This window comes from Rhinolophus sinicus, chromosome 12 (assembly GCF_057876585.1).
Source record: "Rhinolophus sinicus isolate RSI-liver-muscle chromosome 12, RSI-T2T, whole genome shotgun sequence".
NCBI classification, from domain to species: Eukaryota; Metazoa; Chordata; class Mammalia; order Chiroptera; family Rhinolophidae; genus Rhinolophus; species Rhinolophus sinicus.
The window spans coordinates 55,548,486-55,574,247 of NC_142512.1; the positions used below are offsets into that span (position 1 = coordinate 55,548,486).

Below are 25,762 nucleotides of genomic sequence, written 5' to 3' on the forward strand. Positions count from 1 at the left end.
AAGCGAGCTGGGACTGCAGGTAGATGAGTCTGGACACAATCCTCCACTGACTAAATCTCCGTGTATCTCAGCAGTACTGACCCTCCCTCCCCCATGGCCAACCCCAAGTGCCTGCAGCCTTCCCGGTGACCAGGCCATGCCTTCAAGACTGGGTTCATACCTAGTGTCAGTGTTTCCACCTTGTGTAGACTGAATGCACAAATGCCCAATTATTTAAACACTCCCTTTGCAGTTGGACATTGTAGCTCCTCCAACAAAGAAGTGGGTCTATTTCCTCACGCCTGGAATCTGGGCTGGCCTCCTTACACACTGGCGGCCAAAAGACGCCCTGGAAGTGATGGTGTGCCAGCGCGAAGCCTGGATCTCCACAGGCCTGCTCACTTCCATTCCCTGCCTTGGAAACCAGCCAGAGCTAGCCTTCTGGAGGATGAAAAACCACCTGAAGTAGAAACCAGGCATCAAGGCCAGCCAGCCTCCAGCCTACCCAACAGCTGACCACAGATGCTTGAATGAGCTAAGCACAGATCAGCAGGAGTACCCAGCTGACCGGCAGACTCATGAGCCAGAACAAACAACTGTTGTTTCAAGCTACCAAGTTTTGGGACTCACTTGTTATGCAGCAGTAGCTAACTGATACGCTCTTCTGCATAAAGGCACAACTTTATCCTGCTTCTCAATCTTATTAACAGAACTCAGCAGAGACATGCAGCTAAAACCATTCTGGTAGGGCTTATAATTGATTCACTTGGTAAGATCTTTGGTTTAAATTTTTTTCTTTTAATATATTTTTCAATCAGAAATGAAAGGAGCTGTTTGGAACGTCCCTGCAGAGTTCTCAGAAGCATTCTTTCCTGGGTTTCTCCAGAGAGGTTTGTTTTGTTTGTTAGCGAGTGTGTTCTCTTGCAGCTTTTCAAATGCTACATTTCCCTCTGGCGGTATCCAGAGCGTCTGATCACATGACATGACATGGTGATTAGGTTGCAATTGCTGTCAGCGTTCCTTTTACGACTCTGAATTTGCATCTGTGCAAGGCTGGTAATTCTTATCTCAATGCCAAGCACAAATAAATAAAACTTATTTAAAATAACTGGGAAAATTCCACGCTGGAAGATAATTTTTTTTTCCCGTTTACCGCCACAGATGGAGAAATTGATGCTAACAAGGCCGTTTGAAATAGACTCAACAACTGGCCATCCCCCCAGAAATTCTGTGGCAGGTGCGTGCAGGTTAGAAAGATGGACAGAGCCCCAGCACACCCATCCTTCGGTGCACCAACTCTGCAAGACTCCCTCCAGCGCGGAGGCAAGGAGACGGTGTGAGAAGGCAGCAGTGACAACATGAGTCACTGCACAGTACCCTGTACACACCAGGTCACGTGTCAACCTCGTATCACCTTTGTGAGGGGTGCAGGGCCAGAGGTATGTGACCTGCACAGCATGTCAGTGACACACTGATCCTAAGACCTCCACTTTGCACTGCTTTGTAAGAGGCACCTGCAGAGGGCAGAGGTTCTGCTATTTAACCCTCTCATGTGCCAATGACAATAAAGGGCCGGTCCTCCACTCGGGAGTGGAGGACTGACGGGGGGGGGGGGGGGGGATACCGGCCAAGTGCAGCACCTCGGAAGCCAAGCCAACCTAGACCCTGGACGGCAGCTAACCCCACCCTTCAGTCTCAATACACACCACGCATCATCTCCTGGGAGCTGGTTCCTGCTGACTGTATTGGCAGGGGGGTTCAGTTTGGCCTGGCGACCTGCATTTTCCAAGAAACACAGTGTTTCAAATGCAGAGGGCCCAGGAACCTTGAGAAACATGGCCACAGAAAGAGGCTGGGCCCCCAGGGGAAGAATAGGATATGTCGCCAGGCAATTATAGGAGTCTCAGCACAGGTCCCACTCGGAGGCAGGGGAGAGGCTGTGGGAGAACAGATGGAGGAGCCCCCGAGAAACGTGCAGGACTGCGCCATGGGAGAGGGGACATTTGAGTTGGCGCGTGAAGCATGAGTAGCAGTTTCCAGGTGGGGCGTTGGGGCTGGGCCGTCCACATCTAGCTCTTGAAACCACAGAAATGCTCACGAAGAAACGCTTTCAAGCCTTACTGTGGGTCAGGCCCCACACTGGGCGCTTTCTCGTGTGTTCTCTGCCACAACTTCAACATACCTTTTTGAGGGGACACCATTCTTTCCCCACCCCACCCCGCCCTGAGTTGGGCGACAAGGAGCCAGGGAGCCCCCACAGGGTCTGAGGAAGGTGGTGGAGTGGGCGCCCAGCTCAACCCTCCTGCCTGTCCCACGTCGGGTGTCTGTCCTTCCAGACCCTGCTAAGGCCCCAGGGCCGGGCAGGGAGGGCTGTCACTTGCCTGGTGGAGACACGGGTGTGACATGGAGATTTTGGCAGTGAGAATGGATGTGCCTCAGTGAGAAGTTTATGTAAAGTGACAGCTTCTGGAGAACGAAGCCCTCAGATTAAAAAAGAAAGGGAAAGAGGTGGAGTGCAGCAGGGAAGCCTCCCACCCCTGCCCTCGCCCCCACCCAGGCTCCCCCTCCTCCCCATCCTTGCCCTCCCCACGCACTTCCTGGAGAGTGAGGCACAGCAGCCCCAGGCGTGGGACCCCCAAAGAGAAACCCACCAGAGCATTTGGGGCTGCTTCCTCTTCCCTACATTTGTCTCACCTACCCCCAACTGCCCCTCCTAACTCTGCTCCCCTGCCCCCCCCCCCACACACACACACACCTCCTTTACTGTCCTGGTCTCCAATGCCACGGAGAAGGACCCCAGGTGACCAGGCCTGGGTGGGTGACAGACACACCCAGACACTGTACACAATTATTTTGAAACTTTCTGTCCTGTCATTTTAAGAGGGTGAGTACGAGGGTGGAGGGACTGACTCCAGCAGCCTACACAAGCCAAGAAGGATTGCACATAATTGCCCTTTGTTTAAGAGGCAAATGAATATCCCTGCAGAGCTGCAAACTCATTCTTCACACAGATAAGCTTCCAAAAATTGCAAGCCATTTGTTGCCAAGTTTGGGACTGTTATCTCCTTCCCAACCCCCTAGGGTTTCTTTCATGGCCTGAAATGCAAACTGCCTTCTCTGGTGGCCCTTTGGGGCTAGACACTGGCCTAAGGAAGTCCCCCTCATGGCCATGAGAAAGGGAAGGGCTCTTCCAGGAAAGCAAGCTGAAGGTCAAGGACACTAATGAAGGTCCTGGGGCTGCATAACCCTGACAGTTCACTTGTCTCGCCTGGCTGCTCCGTCTCCATCCAGGGAACCCAGATGGCCCCTTTCTCACCAGAAGGGAAAGGGGACACGGGGACATCCACGCAGCCCTGGAGAGAAGTTCTCCCTGGGACCCACGTCGCAGAAGAAGGCCAGTGCAGACCCCATTCCAAACCTCACAGAAACCTCCTGAAAGGGGCTCAAGACTGGGGTTGACTTGCTAGCAATCCCAGGGGTTTCCCAGGAGCACAAAATAGTCCTGTGAGCAGCTTCCAAAGACAAGCCACTTCCGGAAGGAGGGAGCTGTCCCTGTCCCTTTAACCCTGTGTTTTCAGCTGAGAGAGGCGTTACCTAGGCCTGGCTATACCCATTTCCCCACCTCGCTGTCCTGGGTCCCAGATCCAGAATTAGGGATGAAGAGTTCCGTCACAAGAGGTGCAGCCAAGGGAACCCGAGCATCTGCCTGGGGGTCCAGGCGGCTGGCATCCAGCACAATATGTCCACCGCAGGGTCAGGGCGGCCAGGGAACAAGGCTCTGAGAGTCACTGCTGGAATGAACCCACCTGTCCTGGGGGACCTCGCTTTTCTTGTAACTCTACTGGTCACACCCACTTTGTCCTTCTAGAATTCTTGGGGGCAAGGCTACATCATACCCTTGACCAATCCTGGCACCAAAAGAAAGAGCCCTGAGTCAGGCTCCATCCACCAGGAGCCAAGGACACCCACCTCCTGGCTCCTCAGTCCCCAAATGTTGATTGAGCACCTACTGTGCGAGGTGATGACACAGCACGTGGCCTGTAAGAGCCCCCCCACCACCCCCGATCCTTGTCCTTCCTCCTCCTGAGTTCAGGCCTGAACAGTAGTGCATTTTGTGTCACTGCGCTAGTGCAGGGCCCTGAAACACAGCTTAAGACAGAGTTTGGGGACACATCACTTGTTTGGGGGTGAAGGGTTGTGGGGGCTGAGGCAGATATGAAGAAGAGCGTCAGCATGTATGAGTTTATGCAGCATTACCATCCATGGGGTACCCTCTGGGGAAACACGCCCCGTCCCTGGGAAGATGGCAGGGCTGGGGTGGGGGCAGAATTTCCAGCAATCTGGTCGCCCGCAGTGGGGGGCTGCATTAACTCCCCACACATCTGGATGCTCTGTTAGCAGCCTGAGCCGAGCCCCTTCCCTCCAGAGAAAGCCCAGGGACAGAGAAACAGGGTGTTGAGGGTACTGGAAGCAGGAGAGGCCGGCATGACGAGAGCTGAGCCCCACAGCCACAGCCACAGCCACAGCCAACACGAGCTAAATGCAGAGGTCCACAGAGACAGTCCTCCTGCGGTGGTCTCTGCGGGCGCAAAGCAAGGCAGGTGTCTATTTCCGGGGGGCACGACCCTCCACCCATCCCCGCCCTCAGCCTGTCCCTTGAGAGCCAGCTTTTCAAGCATCCCCCACCATGAGACAGGTCACTGAAACAAATGTGTGCTAGTGAACCCCAAAATTAACACATTGAAACCTAACCCCAATGTGCTGGTACTAGGAGATGAGGCCTTTGGGAGGGGTGCAGGTGGGGACGGTAGAGCCCTGGCGAAGGGGCTCACCCCAGGTGGCTCCCTCACCCTCTGCTCTGAGGACACAGTGAGGACACGGTGAGGAGACGATGAGGACACAGTGAGGAGACGGTGAGGACACGGTGAGGACACGGTGAGGAGACGGTGAGGAGACGGTGAGGAGACGGTGAGGACACAGTGAGGACACGGTGAGGACACAGTGAGGAGACGGTGAGGAGACGGTGAGGAGACAGTGAGGACACAGTGAGGAGACGGTGAGGAGACGGTGAGGACACAGTGAGGACACGGTGAGGAGACGGTGAGGACACAGTGAGGACACGGTGAGGACACAGTGAGGACAGTGAGGAGAGGTGGCCATGAACCACAAAGCGGCCTCAGCGGACCGTGGTCTCGGACGCCAGCCTCCAGCAGTGTTTGCTGTGTAAGCCATGCAGTCTGTGATGACTTGTCACAGGTCAGTGTGGCGATGGCCTTGGCGAATCAGGCCATCGCCTCCACTAGGCTGAATCGAGAGGCCGTGCTCCCCGCCCCTCACCTCCTCACTGCCCAGAAGGAGCCAGGCCACCCCTGCTCCACATCCCCACACACCCTGGCCTGACAGACCCCACATCCCAGCCTACTTAGTGCAGCCAGATGAGAAAGGGGACAGCTTGGAGGATAACAGAACGAGGGACCCCGAACCCTCCGATGCACAGCCCCCATTTGGTGTCACAGCCCTGGGGTGACACAGGTGGCTGGGCAGCAGCTCCAGGACAGGCACAGGAGCAGACAGAGAGAAACCAGCACAGGAGGACATGGACGTGGACGGCCCACTCCCGGCAGGCAAACGCCACCCACCCAGGAGGTCCCCACATTAGACTATGGACGGTCATCACCGTTCCTCCCCCTTTGCTCTTTTTTCAATTTTAGCTTCTTTTGTTTTGCGAGGACCCCTTCATGTGTGCACACTGCACATGCGTGTCAAGTTTTTATTCCAATCCTTAAATGAGGTCTTTGCTGAGAATTTACAATTCCCCCGTGGCCTCAATCTTGCAAAGATTGCTTTTTTAACGCTGTTAGGCCTTAATTCTAATAAGCCTCCTCTTTATTACAGAACCAGGTCACATTGCCTTGACACCGCCAGAAAATCTCTCATCGGTGGGGGGAGGGGGGCGAGAAGAGGGAGGGACAGGGAGAGAAGAAGCAGAGAGCCGGGAACCCTCCCTTAACTCGATGAAATTCTGCAATAATCTAATTCCTGGGAACCACAGTGACCCGATCGCTTTAGATAACTCTATGATATGACTGTGTCTCCTACCAATGTTAGTTTCTCTTTGTGTCTTAATTTTTAAAATGACTACTAGAGGAGGAAAGGGAAGCAAGAGAACCCAAGGCCACGGCCACGCCGGGCACCAGTTCAGGCCCCGGCCTGGACAGAAGGTCACCTGCTCTGGCCCAGCACGTGTTCTCCTGCCAGCCTGCTCCAGTCCTGAGGGCCAGCAGAGGAAATAGAACAACGAGACCAGCAGGCTCCAGGACAGAAACCAAAACTGGCTTGGAGGAGAGGCACACAGGCAGATTTGGACACCTGGGGAATCCGTCAATCAAACTCTCTCCCTCCTCTCCCCACCTTCCTCTACTGGAACTGGTTGTTTTAAGGGTCAGCGGGATATGGAGGGAGAGATGCAACTGAGGAAAGTGAAGCTGTCTTTACCTGCGTTCTTAGGTCAAAAGGACAGCCCCGCCCTCGGGCTTTCGTGCAGCATTAAGCACCTACTATGTGCCAGAGAGGTGAGAGGAGGTGCCCCTTTCCTCCACTGCTTGTCACTGGAAGTAGAAGGAATCCAAGAGCTAAGGGCTGAGGCAGTGCCAGAATGCTCCCTAAACCCATGGCAGCATTCTGAGACGGAGGGTGAGTGCAGGAACAAGGCCTTCATTCGAGAAGGTTCTGCCTACAGGGCTGTGGGCTGGGGCCCTCCAGAAGCACCCAAGCCACAGAGAAGGAAACAGACCATTGTCTCCAGACCCCAATGTGCTCTGGAAGCTTCTGTTCCCTGCCATCAGCCAGCCACTCTCCAAGCCCCATTCGGCTCCGTCCGCCATTCATTGGGTTGTATATTTAAATCAAGGCACCGTAGGACCCAGACAATCTCGGGGAGTGCACAGACCAGCCCTGGCCACGGCTGGGCCCCTGAGCACTGAGAAGATGCACCCTGCAGAGCCAGCAAGCCTCGCAGTCCCTGCTCCTGTCCCTGGGTCCGTGTGACCCACAGTGCCCTTCCAGAGTGCAGGGTAAGCACAGCCAACTGTTTAAATATAAAAATTCAAATCAATGCAATGTCTAATGTAAGGCACCTTCGAAATCAAAGGTCACTTTTTAAACGTTGGTGCCAAAGAGCACCGATGCCCAGGCTGAGGGGCTGACGTGGGGGTGGGGGGAGCCGTGCAGCCTTCCAGGGGGCCCCCGCCGAAGATGCGAGGTCCTGTGTGTTCCAGGCAGACACACGGCTCCGAGAGCAGGCCCCACTCCACCTGCACTGAGCCCCAGCCACTCACCCTGATAGCGTGTACTAAGCACCTACTATGTGCCGGGCACTGTCTTAAGCCCTGAGAATACAAGATGAAGACCAGACAATGCACATGTATTCGGGTTTCCATATTAAAACACACAGATGGTTCTGCAGTCTTCCCTCCACATCTGTCTGAAACGGCTCCCCAAAACCCACCGTTTGAACAGACCGTTCTTTCTTTACCGGTTTTAACCAATCCCCTATTGCAGGGGCTGTGTTCGCAGCAGGGGCACTCTGAGAGGTGGTGTGCCAACCGTGAGTGGGGACAGGGCAGGTGCTAGGAAGGACGGAACTGGCGCTTCACTCTACGCTGGCCGCCAAGTCACGAGGGGCTCTCGTGTGTTCCAACAGCTCTCCTAGAGGGAGAGCAAGGTGGCAGCCCTTGGCCCCGGGACAGGAGATTCTTGGATCCTGCAAAATATAATTGTGAAGGCCAATCTGCCAGTGGAGAAATATGCAGCACATTCACCAGCTAAATATAAATAATATTGATTCATCTGCCATCTTGAATTATCCATTTCACTTCTGTTTTCCATTAGCATCAATAATCACAAGCTGACTCCCCTGTAGATGGGCTACGCTGCTCTCCGAAGGATGCAGCCAGCCCCAGGGTCATGCATCTAGAGGAGTCTCACTCTATCTTCCAAAACAGTCCGGCACCTTCCAGAACAATCCAGTACCTTCTTAGGCATTTTTCTTTCCTTTTTATCTACTCCTCACTCCAAGCCCAGCAAAGAGAGGTGGCTCAAAGACACACCTGAGACCCCCCTTTTGAAGGCATTCTGCTCTCTTTGGCAGCTGCTCCTGGTTCTGGGAAAACAGTCCAAGGTTTACTTCTAGGCTGAAGGGAAGGAAGCTGATATGGCTGGATGTACAGCCCAACTGAGCCCGCTGCTGCCAACCCAAGGGCAGATCCGTTTCCTCTCCAGGACAGAGACATGGTGGCTTTCCTATGGAGCACCAGGTTCCCCGTCCCTCCACAGCACCCCCACCCCCATCCCGGGCACGGAGTGTACCCACAGCACAGCTAGGAGGCCCGGGAATCCTACACACCCTCCCACATCAGCAAGCTTCCGAGGGCTGCTAGTGACAGAACCAGGGCACGGGAAGCCACACAGGTCCCTCACCGGCCGGCGAGCTGGGACACAGGGCTAAGGAGTCACGAGGCCCTCCCCGCCACCCCAGCCAGCTGTCAGAATGCCCCAAATTCTGACTGAGAGCCTGCTGGGAGAAGAGAGCCATCCTATGTGATCTGGGGAAGCAGGGTCCCTGCCTTCGAAGCATTTACGATCTAATGTGAAGACAGATGTGCAAACACCTACCAGGACCTGTGGTTTTTCATTCTTCCTCATCAGGACTGATTACAGGTCCCAGGAAACTGCTGGGAAAGTCAGGCTGCTGACGGTCAGGCTGGGGGGGTGGCTCGAAGGATGGCTCTTCATGTCCTTTGTGTGACAGTGTGCACGTATGTTCCAAATGCCCGCTGCCTTAGACACGGCCATAGATAATGCTCTGTCCCATGCCTGTGGAAGGATCTAGAACCTCCCCACTTGCCTTCGCCATCTATATAACTGGTCAAGCAGCTCCTGATTCCCCAACAGAAATGCAGGTCAGCCCCCACCTCAGTGTTCCCTGCTGAACAGGACTTGCTGAGGAGACCCCAGGGCCCCTGGGCTCACGCAACCACAAACGCTCCCTCAAAAAAACACACATGCTCATGAATTGGCGAAAAAGGCGGTGCCAGAGTCTAAGGTCACCTCCTATCTGTGGAAAAGTGAGAAAGCGGGTGCTGCGAGGGGCCAGAGGGACGTAGGATTCCATGTGGCATGAGCGAGAGCTGGCCAGGAAAGCAGGGGAAGGAGGCGCGACCCTCCTGTGGTAGGGTTTCTGCTCTCGGCCAGGCTCAAGGGAGGAAATCAGGACCCTGGTAGGCAATGAGCCCCCGAGGGTCCCCACTGCTAATCATTGGCCATGTGGCCCACCACCAAGACCCTCATCTGTCACTGTCATCCCCAACACCCAGAACTCACTGTCCTATTTCAGTCCCTGCATCCACCATCACTTGCCGAGTGCTCACACACGGCCAGGGCTGGCTCCAGCCTTCCTGGGGAAAGAGAAGCATGGCACCTTCCAGTTACTGGGCTCTCAGGCCCCACACACAAAAATAGCCACCCCTCCCATCCATCTGTGTGAGAAGTCCGTCCGATCCCACAGCAGGGGTGACAGGGCACACAGTTGGCCCGTAGCCTGGTCCTTCTCTTTTTAGCTGGTATTTTGGCCACATAGGCTGAGCCTGGACCATGGGTGCCCCAGGGGTCCCCACAGAGCCCAGCAGATAGCAGGCTGACACCTCAACCCATTCTGAGGGCCCTGCTGTCTGAGCAGGAGACAGGAAGTCTGGCCAGAAGGAATCTTGGTCTGGCTTCTTTCACCTGCTTTGATCCACCTTTTTCCCACCATCCCTATCGATTCTCCCCAAACCCCCTGCGGAAATTCACGATCCCACAGTGTGGTCTGGGTACATGTCCTCCAGCCAACGGGCAAAGGGACGCCTCTGGCTGTGTTTGTCCCTACATATGTGGCCAGGTACAAGCAAGTGCCCCTGGAGGAAGCCAGCATTGACACAGGGACTGAAGCACATGCACGCACGCACACTCACACATACACACGCGCACACGTACACACACTCACACATATGCACTCCCACACACATACACACGCACTCACATGTGCACATACACACGCATGCATGCACACTCACACATACACACACGTACACACTCGCACACACGCGCACACATACACACACTCACACATATGCACCCCCACACACATACACACGCACTCACATGTGCACATACACACGCGTGCATGCACACTCACACATACACACACGCACACGTACACACTCACATGTACTCACACGTATACACACACACATGCACACACACACACACCCTCCTCACTGTTAAGGACCTGAAGTGATGTATTCTGTTCTCCTGGCTATAATTATTTTAGCGTGGGAGACAAATTCTGTCTCCAGCATCTCAGAAGCGCTGCACTAGAACACCGCATTCTAGGGTCCTGGAAAAGCTCAGCGGTTCCCAGCTCTTCCCTCCACACCCACCACACGCAGGCTCTTCAGATGGCCGAGCATACACAGGGGCCCCACATGGAGGGTTTCATGCCTGCCCCAAGCCGCCCCACTTAGAGCAAGAAACCCGGGAACCCACACATGCAGGTAACCATGGCAACTTCAGGGAAGTTTAAAAAAAATAAGTTTGTGCTGTTGGTTGTTATGTGGTGCTTGAGGAGGCTGGACCCTTCCCTTCCTTTTTAAGATAACAAGGTCCCTGAATAAGGTTTTGACGAGTTTGGGGTACAGTGTCCGAGGCACTTCTGAGGGGAGGCGGTGTCTTGCCTGAGCACCATCGGCACAAGTCCAGCTCTGTCCTCCAGGAAAGCCATTCTCCACGGGGTGACCTTGAGCCTGTGCACCTCCCACGTATGCCCCTCTGGGCTCCTCGTCCTCTCCAGGAGGCCTGAGACTGCAATCCAGACCCCCCAGGATCCCACCCAGGTCCCAAGAAACCATTCATACATCTCCCAATGTGGGGAGCGGGTCAGGCAACTGTGTAAGATCCTAATCCCCACACGCAGAGTCACGCACACTCACACACGTGCGTGTGAACTACATTCCCCTGCCCACACCCGGAAACGCCCAGTGTCCCTCAAAAGGCCAGTGGCCTCGGTGGAAGCCAATGGGAGCCCCTACCCAGGGCACTGACCCACCGTTCTCCATGAAGCTGATGGGAGCGGGCTTTCGATGCCAAGGGACATACACGCACACACACACGCTGCCATCGGCTCAGTGGCCCGCTGGCCACCGCGGGCCTGTTAAGTCACCGCAGCAGGCAGCCCCCCCCACAATGCACACTGCCTTGACTGTCCGCAAAGCACCTCCAGCAGACAATGGCGCCCCGCCCAGCCCACGCTGTCTACAGTTTGAACCTTGTTTATTACAGACCCAACGTGGGGGCGCTCAAGAGTGCTTGACTCCGATGCAAGGCTCCGTGTCACAGCTGTGGTGCCAAATGGCTGGGCACATGGCTGCGAAAACAGGAATATTTTTTTAAAGGCAGAAAAGTCCTAAATAGCCCTTTCAGCCTTTCGGTGCTTATAATTGTAGTATCCAAGTTAACGAGAGGCCGGGCATGCTGGCTGGCTGAATACCGGGAATGCCACAGCCCCGGCCTCACGTGGAGCAGCTCCCTCACTCGTGGAAATCAGACCCCGGTGGGGAGAGGGAGGGAGCAGGCAGGGCAGTGGGGAAACGCAGGAAATAAAGAGCACTTCCAGGAATGACAGGGCGCCCACGCAGGATCATGTCATCAATTAGCCAGTAGGAGGGCCAGGAGCAGTTGGCACCTCATTTCCACAAAGACAAAGTTTCCTTGAGGAAACTGCCAGAGTCTTCAAGACACTGAAATAAGATGCAGAACAAATGGAGGAGGAGGACAGCAGTGCTGACACCCGGCTCCTGGCAGCTTGGCACAGGGGTGTGTGGGTTCGAACACACAAGTGGAGCCTGGAAGAGCCCAAGAGGTGAGCACACACAACACACATGTGCGCATATAACACTATGCACGTGTGCACTTGAACATGTGTGTGCACGCATGTACACATGTACATGCCATGTGTGTACACGTGCAAACACGTGTGCGTGCATATGTGCCGTGTGCATTCGTGCATGCGTGTGTGCACATCATGTGTGTACACATGCAAACATGTGTGCGTGCATATGTGCCGTGTGCATTCGTGTATGCGTGTGTGTACACATGCAAACACACGTGTGTGCGTGCATGTGCCGCGTGCATATGAGCATGCACGCTCTACTCTCACGTGGGGGTCCACTTTTCTGACCCACAAGCATCCCACTTTGTGGCTCTCACAGGTGGCAGGTGCTCAGGAGACAAAAGGGCCTGCAAGTGTGTGATCTGGAACTTCCCCCTAGGGCCCTACAGCTCATCCCCATCTGTGAGGAGACCCCTGGGGTCTTTAGGGGACGACGGAGCTCAGAGCACGTCAGACCCTTTAACCCACACCCACAGGGGCTCCCGCCTTCAAGGCCGAGGGAAGCAGTCTAGCTTAGCCATCTAAGTGAAGGTGACTGATTTATTCTGACTGTCCTGACTCTTAGCGGCACCGCTCTCCTCCAGCCGTGCACGCCTCTAATTGTCCATCCAGCAGGGCAGAGAGGAGCCGTAAATCTTTCCTCCTGGCTGCTCTGAGCTCAGCGCTGCTTGACCTACCATTGCCAGCCCCTCGCCTGCATCCTGCTGGAGAAGTCTGCTGGCTTTGAAGGTGAAAGAGGGGCATGGGTTAGGGGGCGGGAGAAAGAGAGAGGCTGGTGCAGTGAGGGGTGGGGGGAGGAGGGCAAGCAGGGCAGGAGAGCTGGGGCCGGGTGCCCTGGCTACGAGTGCAAAGGATTCATCACTGCGGCTTCAAGGGGAGGTGGCCATAGGTGCAGTCTGCACGGGGGTGCTGAGCCACACACCCCTGGGCTGTGTCTCCACGCCTGCCTCCCAGGCCCCAGCTCTCAAGCAGCCTGACTCCAATAAAGTGGGCCAGACCCTGGGGGAGTCCCAGCATTCCTTCGCCTTGCTGGAAAACAGCACAGCCCTGAAAGGAAACTGCCAGGGGAGGAAATAACATTTCTCCATCCAATCCTCATTGTGTGTGCAACTGGACCCCGGCTGGGGGCACAGGGACCTGCCTATAAGAGACGGGCACAGAGCCCTGAAAGTGGCACTGGTCCAGAGGCTGGGCCTCGGGCTCCAGAGCACAGCCCCTCCCTCCAGGAGGCTTCACTCATTCTGTGACTTTAGTACATATTAATGATTGCAAAGTGGTGGACGTTACAGCATGATTATTACCTAAAGACTTCCTTTATAGCCCTCATTTTCCAGCGTTCAATACTTTCCGAAAAATTATCCTTGGGGTTCGAAATTTCCAAGTCTGCTCTTACCAGTTTTCTTCTTAAGGTCTGTGCAAAACATATTACTGCGTCCATGACGGGAAACAGGGCATGATCAGTTCTTAAGTCAATCTCTGTGATGACTCCTGATGGGGAAAGAATACGTCCCGAGGGGAGGGGCAGAGGCTGCATTGTTAACACGGAAACAACCTGGTTTTGGTTTGTCCATCTGTCCTGTACAGACAGCGCTACTCTGACAATGAGACTGCAGCCTAGGTCGGGAAGCACCCATGCGACACCCGTAATATGCACGTAAGCACGGACCCAGTCAGGAAAGCAGCTGCCCAGCACTGCAGTGTTGTCAACGCACATATACAGCTGGGTGTATACTTTCCAACATCAGGGCGAAGGTGCGCGAAGACCCCAGTCCTGGCCAGGGGGGGCTGGAAGAGTCAAAAGAAGGCAGATTCGAGGTGCACCCTTCATAACTGTCCTAGCAGGGATCTGCCTGTGAGAAAGAAAACTGCGGTCGCTGGGAAGTGGCCTTCAGTCGTGCTGTGAAGTTGTCCCAGACAGCAACGCAAAGGCTCCCCAGCAAACAAGGTCACCCTCCGTTGGGCCAGCGCTTGTCGGTGTGTCACACAGACTTCTGGCTAAGACCGGACGCAGCACTGCCGTCCGGGAGCGCTGATTATAATACCGCACCGCTGGAAACCCCAGTTCTCCCCTGAAGATTCTCCAGCTCTCCTCTTTCCCGCTAAGATTCCAAACTACTTCACAACAGACCCATGGACAGTACCCGAGAGGCACGCGGGGAGTGCCATCTGCCCCACCCCAGGCTGCGAGGAGCCTCTGTGAGAAGTCCCTTGGGCGCTGGTTCCAGCTCGTCTGTCCCTGCAGTAGGGACCCCAGCCAGGCCTAATGGCATCACAGGAGTCCCTCCATTGAGGGCAGTCAGTATTCCAGGAAGACATGTGCACTTTATGTTTATCTCTAATGGTCTCTGCAAAACCATTAGTCACGCATTGAGTCCCGAGAACCAAAAACCTCTCCACACTGAAGGCAAGGGTGGAACAGAGTCACTCGGTCTGAGAGCTAAGTGCCACAGAGACAACATACGGGTTCTGAGGAGCCCCAGCAGGGCCGGGGTGGGGGGTTAGAATTCTCCTTCCTCCGTTCCTCCCCTCATGGAAAACCCATGGCACTGACCTAGGGCTGCACCCTGCAGACTCCAAGGTCACTCCGGCCTAAGCAAAGAGCCCACTGCAGAGCACCCGCCCCTGGTTCTCCTGGAGCGGAGGCGCGGGAGGGGCTGGCCCACTGAGGGACCAGCCTCAGCAGGCAGGAGCCCACCCTCTCTGGATGCGTGGTCAGGGGCCCCACACACAGGCCCTCGCTCGTCCTTCTGCCTGGCCACGGGGTGCTCTGGAGAGCAGAGCTTCGGGCTCCTCCCGGGGTGTCTCCTAGGCCACCTGAGTAAGGATCTCCTCACCGACAGAGAAATGCTCAGGCTTCTTTCCACCTGGGCACCTGCAACTTGGTCTGGAACCATTTTAAAACAGGGGCATCTCCTTGTGGGCGCAGCACACAGTGCAGAAGCCATTTCATCGACGGACGGGATCCCCGTTCCTCTAACAGGTGGACAACAGCGGCCAGGGGAGGCCCACGCCCACAGCCAGCTGCTGCGCACCTACTGTGTGCCAGGTCTTTGCATGTGTTCTCGCCCCACTTCCCAGCTGAGTAAACTGAAGGGGAAGAGCTGGCCCGCCAGCATGCTGCGCTGGGCTCGGGCCTCACTGTCCCTGGCACGCAGCCCTCCCACCACGCGGCCGCAGGCGGCCTGTGCCGGATCTGCTCACTGCGCTGCTCCACGCACACAGGCTGTGCTGCAGCCCCTAATGGGCTTGAGGTCTGGAGAAAGGTAATTAACTCACAGCTTTGTTCCGAGTTGCATTCCATTTAAATGTGCATCTAAATGTGTGTCCTGGAGGAACAGCCAAGATGCACCATCTTGGGGAAGCTCCGCTAATCAGGAGACTAAGACCAGAGCCCCAGGGAGAAGAGAGGACGTGAGGCGGCCCGTGCAGGCGCGGGTGGTGCCCCACAGGAGCCTGTGTGCAGACCCAGTTGGAGGAACCATTCTGATTTCCTCCTACCTCTTGAATCTCAAGGAAACATGGTGTGTGTGATGTGACTGTGAAGTATTAAAAAGATATCTTAATACCTCTTGCTGAAAACAGAAGGTTACAAAGCCCTTCTTGCTATTGCCAAAGGCGGGGGCGGGGGCGCCTGGGGAAAAGTCACAGCAGGAGCTTTGATTTCAAGGAGCCCAGAGACTCTTATGTCCAGATCCTGGAGCACTCACTGCGTTACACCCAGTTTTTAAAATAAAAGTTCCAGGAAAAGTAGGAGTTGTTTTCTATTTAATCCAGTAGAGAAACCTCTAATTTATCTGCAATAAGGATTTCGAATTATTAAAGTCTAGTGAGAAATTGTTTCTAAATGTACCCAGGTGTTTGCACACCTTTAAATCTTTCTCCAAATCGTATGCACCTTTTCATAAACTTTACGTTCTTTAGTTTCAACAGAGGTTTCCATTTTTACATAAAAAGGCTTCATTGCTGAGAACACTGTGCTTCTCTGTGTTCTCACTATCCTTGCCTAAAATAAAACTGTCCTGAGATTCATCGCCCAGCCCAGTAACCATTATTTGCCTGGTCCCCAAAGACAAACTCCAGTGTGGCCTCCAGACTCTGGAAGGCGACCTTTCCTGCCATCGCCATCCCTTGGTCTCATCTGGTGCCACAAGCAAGGAGACATTAATGAGCAAGGCTGCAGTGCTTCAGCTACTCACAGGTAGAGCTATGAGTGTGCCGTAGGCGTGTGCAGTGCACTGCCTGCACAACTGTATCAGCGACCCTGCGAGAAAGGATCTGATTTGCTTGTTTGTTTTGGTGGAAGAAGAATTTCGAAGTGAGACCAGATGCCTCGGAGAAATAAAGGCACACAGGATGCCCCTCTCCTCCATACAAAATGTACACGTATGATCTCATCTATACACCCGGAAGGAACTTGATAAAACTGTTCAGGGTCTGGCTGGTAACAGGTGTCTGTTCCCAGGCAGTTTTCTCACCTGCAAGTGGACTGTTTTCTAAAACAGCTAAAATAGACATACCGGACCACATGCCTCTCCTCCCGGTTTCCGGCCACAGCCCAGCGCGGTGCTGGACAAGAAGGGCCAGCTCCCTTCCCTGAGCCTCTAGCAGACAGTAGGCAGAGACCTGTGCACACACAGCTGCTGAGCAGGGATGGGTCTGGGAGGGAGCCGGGCTCGGCACAATGCAGCTGCTTTGCCCATGCTTCTGCTCTCCCAGAATTCTGGAAGAAAGCTCTCAGGACAGCCAGTAACCAAAGTAATGTGATGAAATTTTGCTTAAAATGGGTATATTCTCCCTCCTTTTTTGCGCTAGAAACATGCCCTGAGTTTAAACACTTAAAAAAAAAAAAGGAAGCCTTCCAGTAAGAACTGCTTTGCTCTTAGCCTCCACAGGAAACCACAGACCCTGAAGACCCCACCGCATCCAAATTGAGCTGACAAGTTATAACCCACGTCCCAGGGAAAATCATCAGGAAGCAGCCCTGTCACACGGCTGAGTACCTCTGCAGGCCCCTAAACGTCAAACAACGCTGCAGTCCTGTGTGCCCGAGGAGCCCGCTGGCTGGCCGTCCCTCATGGTGGCGCCCTCGCTCCTCGCAGCACTCCTGCCGCACCAGACTTGGGCAACACTTTCCAAAATGCAATTTACACATTGTGAGCTTGCCCCCGGCTACCAGAGGAAACACTTTCAGATAAAGTCACAGGTTCTATGCTCTTTATTATCTCAAGTCACCTTCTAAGGCATGTTTCAGTGTCAGCTCATGTGTTGGAGAAACTGAGAGAGCAAACCCATTTACTAAGTGCATTACATTTAAAAACGTCTATTTTATAAGCCAAGTCAGTCCACGTCACGAGGTACTTGTCTCAGCGAGGATGCTCACCTTTCTGTCCCTGGTCCTGTGTAACGAGCACCACCACTATCCCACTAGGAGCTGACAGCGTCCTCATCTCTCCCAGGTATTGAACTGCCCACACCACTCAGAAAGCATTGGGGGGAAGGACAGGCAAAGGGGGGAGAGAGACGGACAGTGAGAGACAGAGGGAGATGGAACCAGAACATTGGAAATGAAAGAGACAGTGATGGCTCAGGCAGGAACCGACTTCAGAGAGGCAGGGGAAAGATGTTTAGGCTGCCTGAAGGTTTCACGAGCCTGTGAGAATAACGTGCTGCTCTACAGAAGAACGTGGGGAGGTACCGCAGCCAATCAAGAAGCTGTAGGTGCAAACGAGATGTGTTTATACGGCCAGCCGGTACCTTGTCAGAAGGAAAGGCCTGCAGCAGGCCGGGATTCAGGGAAGGCAGGTGCCCAGGGAGGGGGAGGCGCGCTTCAAGATGGTTTTTCCCCTTCACTTGTTTAAAAATAAAAAATTCCTCACCCAATGTCAGCTGCACGTCAGGTTCCATTTGTCTTTATAACAGAGTATCAAGCAGGAATGTGGAAATAAATAAACAGAGAGAGACAACCACCAAAAATTGCAGGCGCACAGATAGACTGGCTGGAGGAGGTAAGCCCCGCACTCCAACCGCTGAAAACATCTCAGCTTCCAGGTGGGCACTGTCACTCTCTGCTCAGAGATGGCAGCCCTGCACTGCTCCTCCAGCCCCTCCCTTTCCCCTGCCACCGCCACCCCCTGACACTTCTGGGTGGGACAGGAGCTTCCCTCACGTGTGCATGCCTTCACTCCTGAGTCCACAAGCGTCACCAGATTACGCTGTGTGTACTAGAGGAGGCAGGATAAATCCGCCAGGATCCCTGAGGAATGAGCCTCCAATTTCGACACATCACAGAAGAACAGGGCCTCCAGTCATGGTTGAAAAGGGGGGCTATCAAAGAAGGCTGCAGGGCAGGGCAGCACCAGAGGAGGACTAGGCGGGCACGGAGCCAGTACTGGGGATGGCATTTTCTCAGGCCACGACCATCCTAACTCCTCCCCTGGCATCAAAGAGATCCAAAATATCACTCCATTTCTCCGAGGGGCCCCTGGCAATGTTCAGAGCTGAGTAATGTGCAGGAGCACGACAGAAGACCCCCTCAGGAATGGTGCCCAGGAGTCCTCCCTCCTGCCTCCTCCCTAATCTGCCTGTCTGATGCCCTGGGCTCCCTTAGTTCTGCATGGGCCTCGGGGAGCCCACCCCTTCCCTCAGCAGGATGAGGGCGAGTGCCCACAGCCCAGAGTGGCCCCAGGACAACATCAGAGGCGGGAGGGCAGAGGGCAGAGGGCAGGCTGCCTGCTCTGGCCCTGTCCTTGGTGCTGCTGCCCAGTGCGCCCCCTGTGGCTGGGGGTCGCCTAGGCTGAGCCCTCCCTCCTGCACAGCCTCTAGTCCCTGCGGAATAGCAGTGACTACTGCCAGCTCTGACTCGGCTCTTGCCTGAGGGCACTGGGCGAGGGGCGTTTGCAACGAAGGCCCGAAGGCCCGATACAGTCAAAGGCCAGGCCTACCGAGACTTCCCAGGACTTCTGGCTTCTCTGGGCAACCGGAGGGGACAAGGTCTGGGGGTGGAAGTAGATCTATCAAAGATACAGGCCCCTGGAGAGTGGATCAGAGCTATCACTGACGTCCTCTTTTTATGGGGGAGGGGATCACTGTTGGAACTCGTGCCTGAAAACCCTAGTGGCTCAAGCGCAAACAACCCACATGCCACTGGCAAACCCTCCACCTAGCACACAGCTGCCTCACCAGGCCCAGGCTGTCTCAGCCTCAGTGCTCCCCTCAACTCTGCCTTTGCTCCCTAACCCGTTACTCTGGGTTTCGGGAGGGATTAAATGTTGCTTCCAGGAGTAGGCCATGTACCCAGTGCCTATACAAGTAGACATCCAGTCACCAGGGTGGGACAAGGGTGGCAGCCTCAGTCCTCAGTGCAGAATAGAGTTCCACGCCCACAAGTGGAGGCTGGCAGGGAGGGGGCCCCTAGCTGGTGCTCAGACAGCGCCCCACCGCCCAGACCCCGCCCTCGAAGCCCCCACCCCCTGGGCACTGGTCCGCCAGGGGGAAGACCCCACCCGCCCGCACCCTGCTTTCATCCCGGGAGCTTTCACTTCAACTTTTCTCCCTCCCTTCACAATTTTCGCTCACCTAGAGGGTCTGGTTTTAATTAGTGTAATATCCTGTTACAACGCAGCCTAATTAAGACATCCGCCAAAATCCACGATGCACACTTAATAAGCAGGCTCTGCCGCAGTGTTTATACTTTTTTAAATTATTATTATTTTTTGCAGACCGGTTAAATCAAAGGTGGCTTTCGGCTGAAAAACCTCATTACCAGCGACCCCACTCCATCAGCCTCATACCTGCTTGGCGCTAAGTGCCCTGGCTCCCTGGGCCCCGCCCAGCGCGGGCTGAGCTGTTTCAGCAGGAAATTAGCCAGAGAAGCGACTGGGGGGGGGGGTTCAGGAGGGGGTTATGGAGCCCTCTGTCCCTGTCATTTGCCTTCACCTCACGGTGGCCCGGCGCATCAGGATGAACGGCGCTGCAAGAGTCCTTTTTTAAAGTGACGGGTAAAAATAAATCTCATCTCTCCCAAAAGCTGGGAAGGTCTGTCACCGTGGAGTTTCTCCCCACCCCGGTAAACCCCTTGCCCGCTGAGGCGGCCAGAGTTCTGGACTCCCAGGACACCTCCAACCCACATGAGACCCTGGGTGTCAGGGAGCTTGGAGACAGGGCGGGGTCCCAATGTCCCTCCACGCCTGGAGCCACGCCTCGTCCCCCGCTCGGAATGGGTGAGGGCCCCGTAACCCGGGCATTGCGGGATGCACGCCAGGAGGAGACAGCAACCTCCGGCCTCGCACCGCCCCCGAAGGCGCTGCCGGAGACAGCCCTCTCCAGGCGGCGATGTCCGGACCCGGCGATCTACGCCGCCTCCCGGAGACAGCCCTCTCCAGGCGGCGATGTCCGGACCCGGCGATCTACGCCGCCTCCCGGGGCCACCAGGGCAGAAAGTTCGGGCCAAGGGTGTGCCCGGCCACCTGGCCCCGGCTTAGCCAGCAGGGCTGCACTGGTCCCTGGGGTTAGCCGAGGCTCCAGAGAAGCAGCATGGGTTCCCTCCTGAACCTCCCAGGAGACTCCGCCCGGAGCGCCCCCAGTCCGCCCCCTGGAGGGCCCTGTGCGCCGCTTGCTTCCTGCCGCTCCACCCTCGTGCACAGAGCGGCGCTGTGCGCTGGGGTCCTCTCTAGGGAGCCATGGAGCCCCTTCCTCCCCACAACTCCTTTGGGTCATCAACTCCTCAGTGAACCCTCCTCCTGCTAGACCCGGACAGGGCTCCCCAGGCCTGGGTGCAGGAAGGGAAGCGCACTGCATCCTGCGGGGTCGCTAATGCCTGTTTACACCCGCGTGGGCTCCAGCCAGCCCCTCGGAGGTGCCCTGCGGGGCTGGGATCTCCTCGCGCTTCGGTGTCCCCCCGCCAGGGAGTTCCCCGTGCCGGGCATTGTGCCTCCGCTGCCACCACGCAGTGCACGGGACTCCCGCGTGTCTCCAAGGAGCCCGACCTCCAGGCCTTTCCATTCATAAAATCGCCCCTCCAACCCCCGGCGGGGCCACGCGCCCGTCGCTAGCCCTGGAGGGACGCTGGAGCTCCTACCCGTTCAGAGACTCCTGACCTCGAGGGCGCCACCCTTCCCCACGTGCCCTCGGGTCGGTCCCCGGCTGAGCTCTGCAACCCCGCACCCCCACCAACCCCGCCTCCCCCTGCGGGGTCCCGTGCGACCGTCCCCAGGCCATGCACCACCCCCACAGCCCCCAGCTGGCTCATCGAGAAGGTAATGAACGCCGCAAGGCAAAGCATGGGCGGCGAGGGCCCGGCTACTCACGGGCTCAGCGCTCCCCGCGGCAGGTGACGGCGGCCCGGCGGCCATGCCCCTGCTGCATCCCGGCCGCCAAGCGGGCAGCAGAGTCCCGGGGCCGCGCGGGCACCTGCGAGCCAGCAGTGAGGGGCGCGCGGCGCGGGGCTCCCGCGGCGGCGGCCGTGTCTTCTACCACCACGCAAGCGGCTGGGGCCGGGGCCGCTGTCCGAGAAGCCTCTGCCGGCTCCGGAGTAGCCCGTGGCTCCGCACTCGCTCTTCCCTCGCCGCCTCTCTGCCTCTGCCTGTCTCTCTCGCTCTCTCGCGCTCTCTCTCTCTCTCTCTCTCTCTCTCTCTCTCTCTCTCTCTCTCTCCCCCCTCACCCCTCCCCCTTTCTCTCTCTCTCCGGTTCCTCTGGCTCGCTCGGCTGGAGCGAAGAGACAGCAGGAGCACGCGGCGGCGGCTCGGCTCGGCTCAGGCGGAGCGCGCTGCACACGGCAAGGGAGGGTGCTCCCGCGGCCGAGCGGCTGGGGAGGGCGATGGGGTGGGGAGGGCCGCAGCCTGGGGAGCGCAAGCCGATGCACCCTGGCCCGCAGCGCCAGCCCGGAGGAGCCCCGGCACCAGACAGTGGGCAAGACGTAGGGGGTCCCCGTGAGAGCGCCGCCCTCTGGCCCAGAGCCCCACTTCCCCTCCCTCCTTCCTGGAGATTGTGGGGGCAAGCGGCCCCTATCAGCACCCCTGGCGAGCCGCCCTGGCCCAGAAAGGACAACACGGGGGATCCCCAGAAATGGGATTCAGAATAGGGTGGGTGAATGCCCCCCACACTCCCCTGCGAGCAGTCGGGTGCCTCCTGTTTCTTTTGCCCACACTCCTACCATCCCCTTACTAGGGCCTCAAATTGGGTGCCCTGCCTTCCTGAGGATGGAGAGGGAGGGAACCGGTAAGGAAGGGCGTTTGTCCAGACTGCCAGCCCAACCCGATTTAAACATGTCCACCTGGTGGGAGATGAGGGGCTGCCATGTCAGAGGTCAGGTGAGGACTTGCCAAAATCAAAACAGCAGGTAGGCCCTGGCCCACTCCCAGGCTCCCCAGCCTAGGGGAGGGGCCCTGGTCTCAGGTCTGGAGGGACTCTCGCCTTGGGAGGGGGAGCAGAAAGAAAGGCAAGGCCAAGCGCAAGCAGGAGTGGGGACTGGCAGGATGAGACCCTGGGGGGGCAGTGAGGTGAGCCCACCGCTGGCACTGAGCACCAAAGGCAGGCCAGAAGGCCTGGACTGTCCCAAACAGAACCACAGGTTTCGACAGGGCTTTGATCATGTTTCTAAGCAAAAGACAGGGGGATGCGGTGCCCAGAGCCCCGCCAATGGTGGGAGGGGGGAACTGTACCCTCTAAGACATTCTCAATCTAAAAACAAATGAAAACTGGTCCCAGGTTGATTTTACTTCTGGATGCTGCTTCTGGAACGATTATATTCCTCCTTGTACCTGATGGTCCTGCTTTTCCATGTGAGACAGAAAGCATGACATGGAAGCTGCATTTGGCAGGGGCCTGGACCATTCAGAGGCAGTGAGGGGAGGGACGTAAACCAGCCCCTCGGTGCCCGGGGCTCCGCACTGCCAGCTGCCTTCCCTGCAGAGCGAGGACAGACAGTGCTCAAGACAAGTGGCTACTGTCCACTTATGAGCTTAACGCTTTTAATCTCTGGCCCTCTGGCCTGTCTGGGTCATGGATCTGTCTTGGCCAGTGGGCATCATGCTACACAGTTCTGAGTTAGCTGCTCAGCCCTGCAGCTAAACACCGGATAAATGCCTTGCCTCTGAGCGAGGCAGCTGCTTGGTTGGCTGAAGTTTGTGCAGCCCCCGTATTTGAAATGGCACATCCCTGCTCAGAGGACCTAATTGGTTCTCTCTGTCCTCTGCTTTCAGATGGTCCAGGTGTTCATAGCCTCCAATGTGTGGCTGGGCCCACCCACTCCCCATCACCCACCTCTCTTCCTCCAGGCAGGGCTCCTGTTCACAGGTAAAGGCAGAGGCCCTCATGAGCCTTTCCTGGGTCATTCCAGCCAAGCTCCCTGAAGACAGTATCAAATCTTGTTCCCAAACTCCACCAGAACCAGCCAGAGCTTAGCACACAGTAGGTCTGCTCAGACACACAGTAGGTCTGCTCAGACTCCGAGCAGGTGGACTGAAGTTGGCATCTGTGACTGTATCAGCCTCGAGACGGGCACATCAGGTCCCCATAGGGGACAGTCCCCAACAGGGTTACAAGCCCCAGGAAATCTGCCCTTCTGGACAGAAAGGGGGCTCAGAGCCAGTCTGCATTTCTTCGTATTAGGACCAACCAGGAGGTTTTCCATCCTGAGATATCATCAAAGAGAATTTTACAACCTCTAATTTGGAACCTTTTTTTTTTTTTTTTAAGTGAGAACATGGAGGAGGAACTAGAAACCGTCCTTTGCAATAATAATTAGGAATGAAACAAAGGGAGATTTACCTCAGGAGCTGAGGCACAACTGAACTCACATAGCTAATTTTGCTCCCTCTAAAAACCCTACTGAAACTACCAAAAGAGATATTTTTTTAAAGCTGTAAACCGCCAAGGACCTGGAGAACGGGGAAAGGAAACAACAAAATGCGTGCTCAGGAAGGCAACCAGACAAGGGCTGCCTGGCCTCTGGCCTCGCAGAGCTGAGTCCTAACCCCGCTGTGGGGGAAGCTGAAAAAAAGAACCTCCAAAGGCTCAGAACTGGTGGAGCCAGGTACCCATGAGGGTGGGACAGGCGGCTCAGAGTGGCGGAGCATACAGATCTTAGTCGGCTGCCTAGATGGCTGCATGGCCGCCTACCCTGGAGCGGTATTCCCCAGGGAGGGTGACGCAGGGGCTCTGGGCCCAGGGGACTTCATGCACAGTGACAGAGGGGTGTCCTGCACGCTGAAGGCTGAGAGTGCCACTCAGCCCCCATCGCAGCAGTATCTTCCCAGCAAGAGACTAGAAGAGTCTCCTCCTGCAGGTTGTAGCAGATGTAACCTAAAGATGTACCGTGGCTGTTTGCCAGCAGACAGCCAAGCCACAGTGGACAAGCCCACCCAGTTCTCAGAGCCTCGTTGGCTCTGCAGGGCCTCTCCTTAATGTGAGTGAACCCAGATGAGCTGACATCGGAGGAAAGCCCGTAAGAGAAAGAGGCCCCACACAGCCCAGGGCAGGGAGGATGGGGACAGGCTCCCACTGAGGAAACAGACATTAGGCAGGGAGGAGAGAGTATCAGCAGAGAAGATGCTGCATCCATGGACGGAGAGCAGGCTGCTATTTTAAGGAGAACATTTAGAGAACAAAACAGGGCTGGAAGATGAAAAGCGTGAGAACAGAAACAAAAACCTCAACAGACAGTTTGGAAGACAGACGTGAGGGAATGTCCCAGAATGCAAAGCAGAAAGACAAAGAGGAGAAAAAGAAGAAAGAAAGGATGAAAGAATTAGACACTCCGTTCATGAGGCTTGGTATCCACAAAAAGGGAGAGAGGGAGAGAGATCATCAATTATTTAATTCAAGAAACGTTCCCAAAAATGAGTCTCCAAGTTCTCAGCACAACGGATGGACACTGACCCACATAAAGGCCCATTATCATGAAAACCAAAATACTGAGGACAAAGAAAAGTTTCCACACATTTCCAGGTCCATCAAAAAGAGCAGGCGTGAGAACAGGCTCCAGAACTCTCCACAGCAACTGCGGAAGCTAATCGACAATAGAGCAGTGCCTGCAAAATGCTGAAGGAAAATGTTTTCTGGCCTGGAACCCCTTATTTAGCCAAATTAACAATCAAATGCAAGATTAAGATAAAGACATTTACATATGCAAGTTCTCAAAAAAAATTTACTTCCCGTGCACCATTTCTCAGGAAGCTACTAGAGGGTGTGCTCCAACAAAACAAGGGAAGAAAGCATGCAAGAGGACCAGAGGGGCTAGTGAAACAGTGGATCCAGTCGGAGGGAGAAAGGAGGGGAATCCACAAGATGGAAGAGAAGGGAGATCACAGGGCAGCAGCTGTCCGATGAGAGCGGGGGGTTAATACATCCAACGTCTAGTCCAGACACGTTGAGGACTGTCGTCACCAACATGCCTTCTGGCCTTGTACTGCCTCTCAACGCCAGAGAGACCTGACCCAGGCTCTTACCTGTATTTGACCTGCTGTCCTCTCCATGCACCGCCTCCTGTATAAGCTGGAGGTACTCATTTCACCCCTCAGAAATGTCCTACTTTGTCCTCTTCAACAGGTTGGTGACCCCACCCCCCCACCCCCACGAAGAAACAGAATGCAGATGAGCCTACCACCCCCCAGCTACCCGCTGCCAACAACCTGCCAGGCGTCCCAGAGGGGGGAGGTTGTCAGCTCTCCAGGAACCCTCACAGCTTTGCCAGAGCCTCCTACAACTGACGCCACGGTCCACTCAGCCGGTGGGCTCCCGACTCCCTAAAAAGAGCTCTTGTAAACTCAGGCAGCTGAGGCCAGACTGGGACCCCCAAGA

General features: G+C 55.8%; 1 protein-coding gene across 4 annotated transcripts in view; it reads right to left on the bottom strand.

Moving 5' to 3' along the window:
* Positions 1–21,867, bottom strand: part of RBFOX3 (RNA binding fox-1 homolog 3) — a 362,978-nt gene extending 341,111 nt beyond the window's left edge. For 3 of the 4 annotated variants that reach the window (XR_012492319.2, XR_012492317.2, XM_074320479.2), the window contains exon 1: positions 21,271–21,851. The gene's annotated coding sequence lies outside the window, so the exon portion shown is untranslated. Of the gene's footprint in view, positions 1–21,270 lie in introns of all 4 variants that reach the window. The other variant, XR_012492320.2, reaches the window with a different exon arrangement.
* Positions 21,868–25,762: the final 3,895 nt, after the last annotated feature.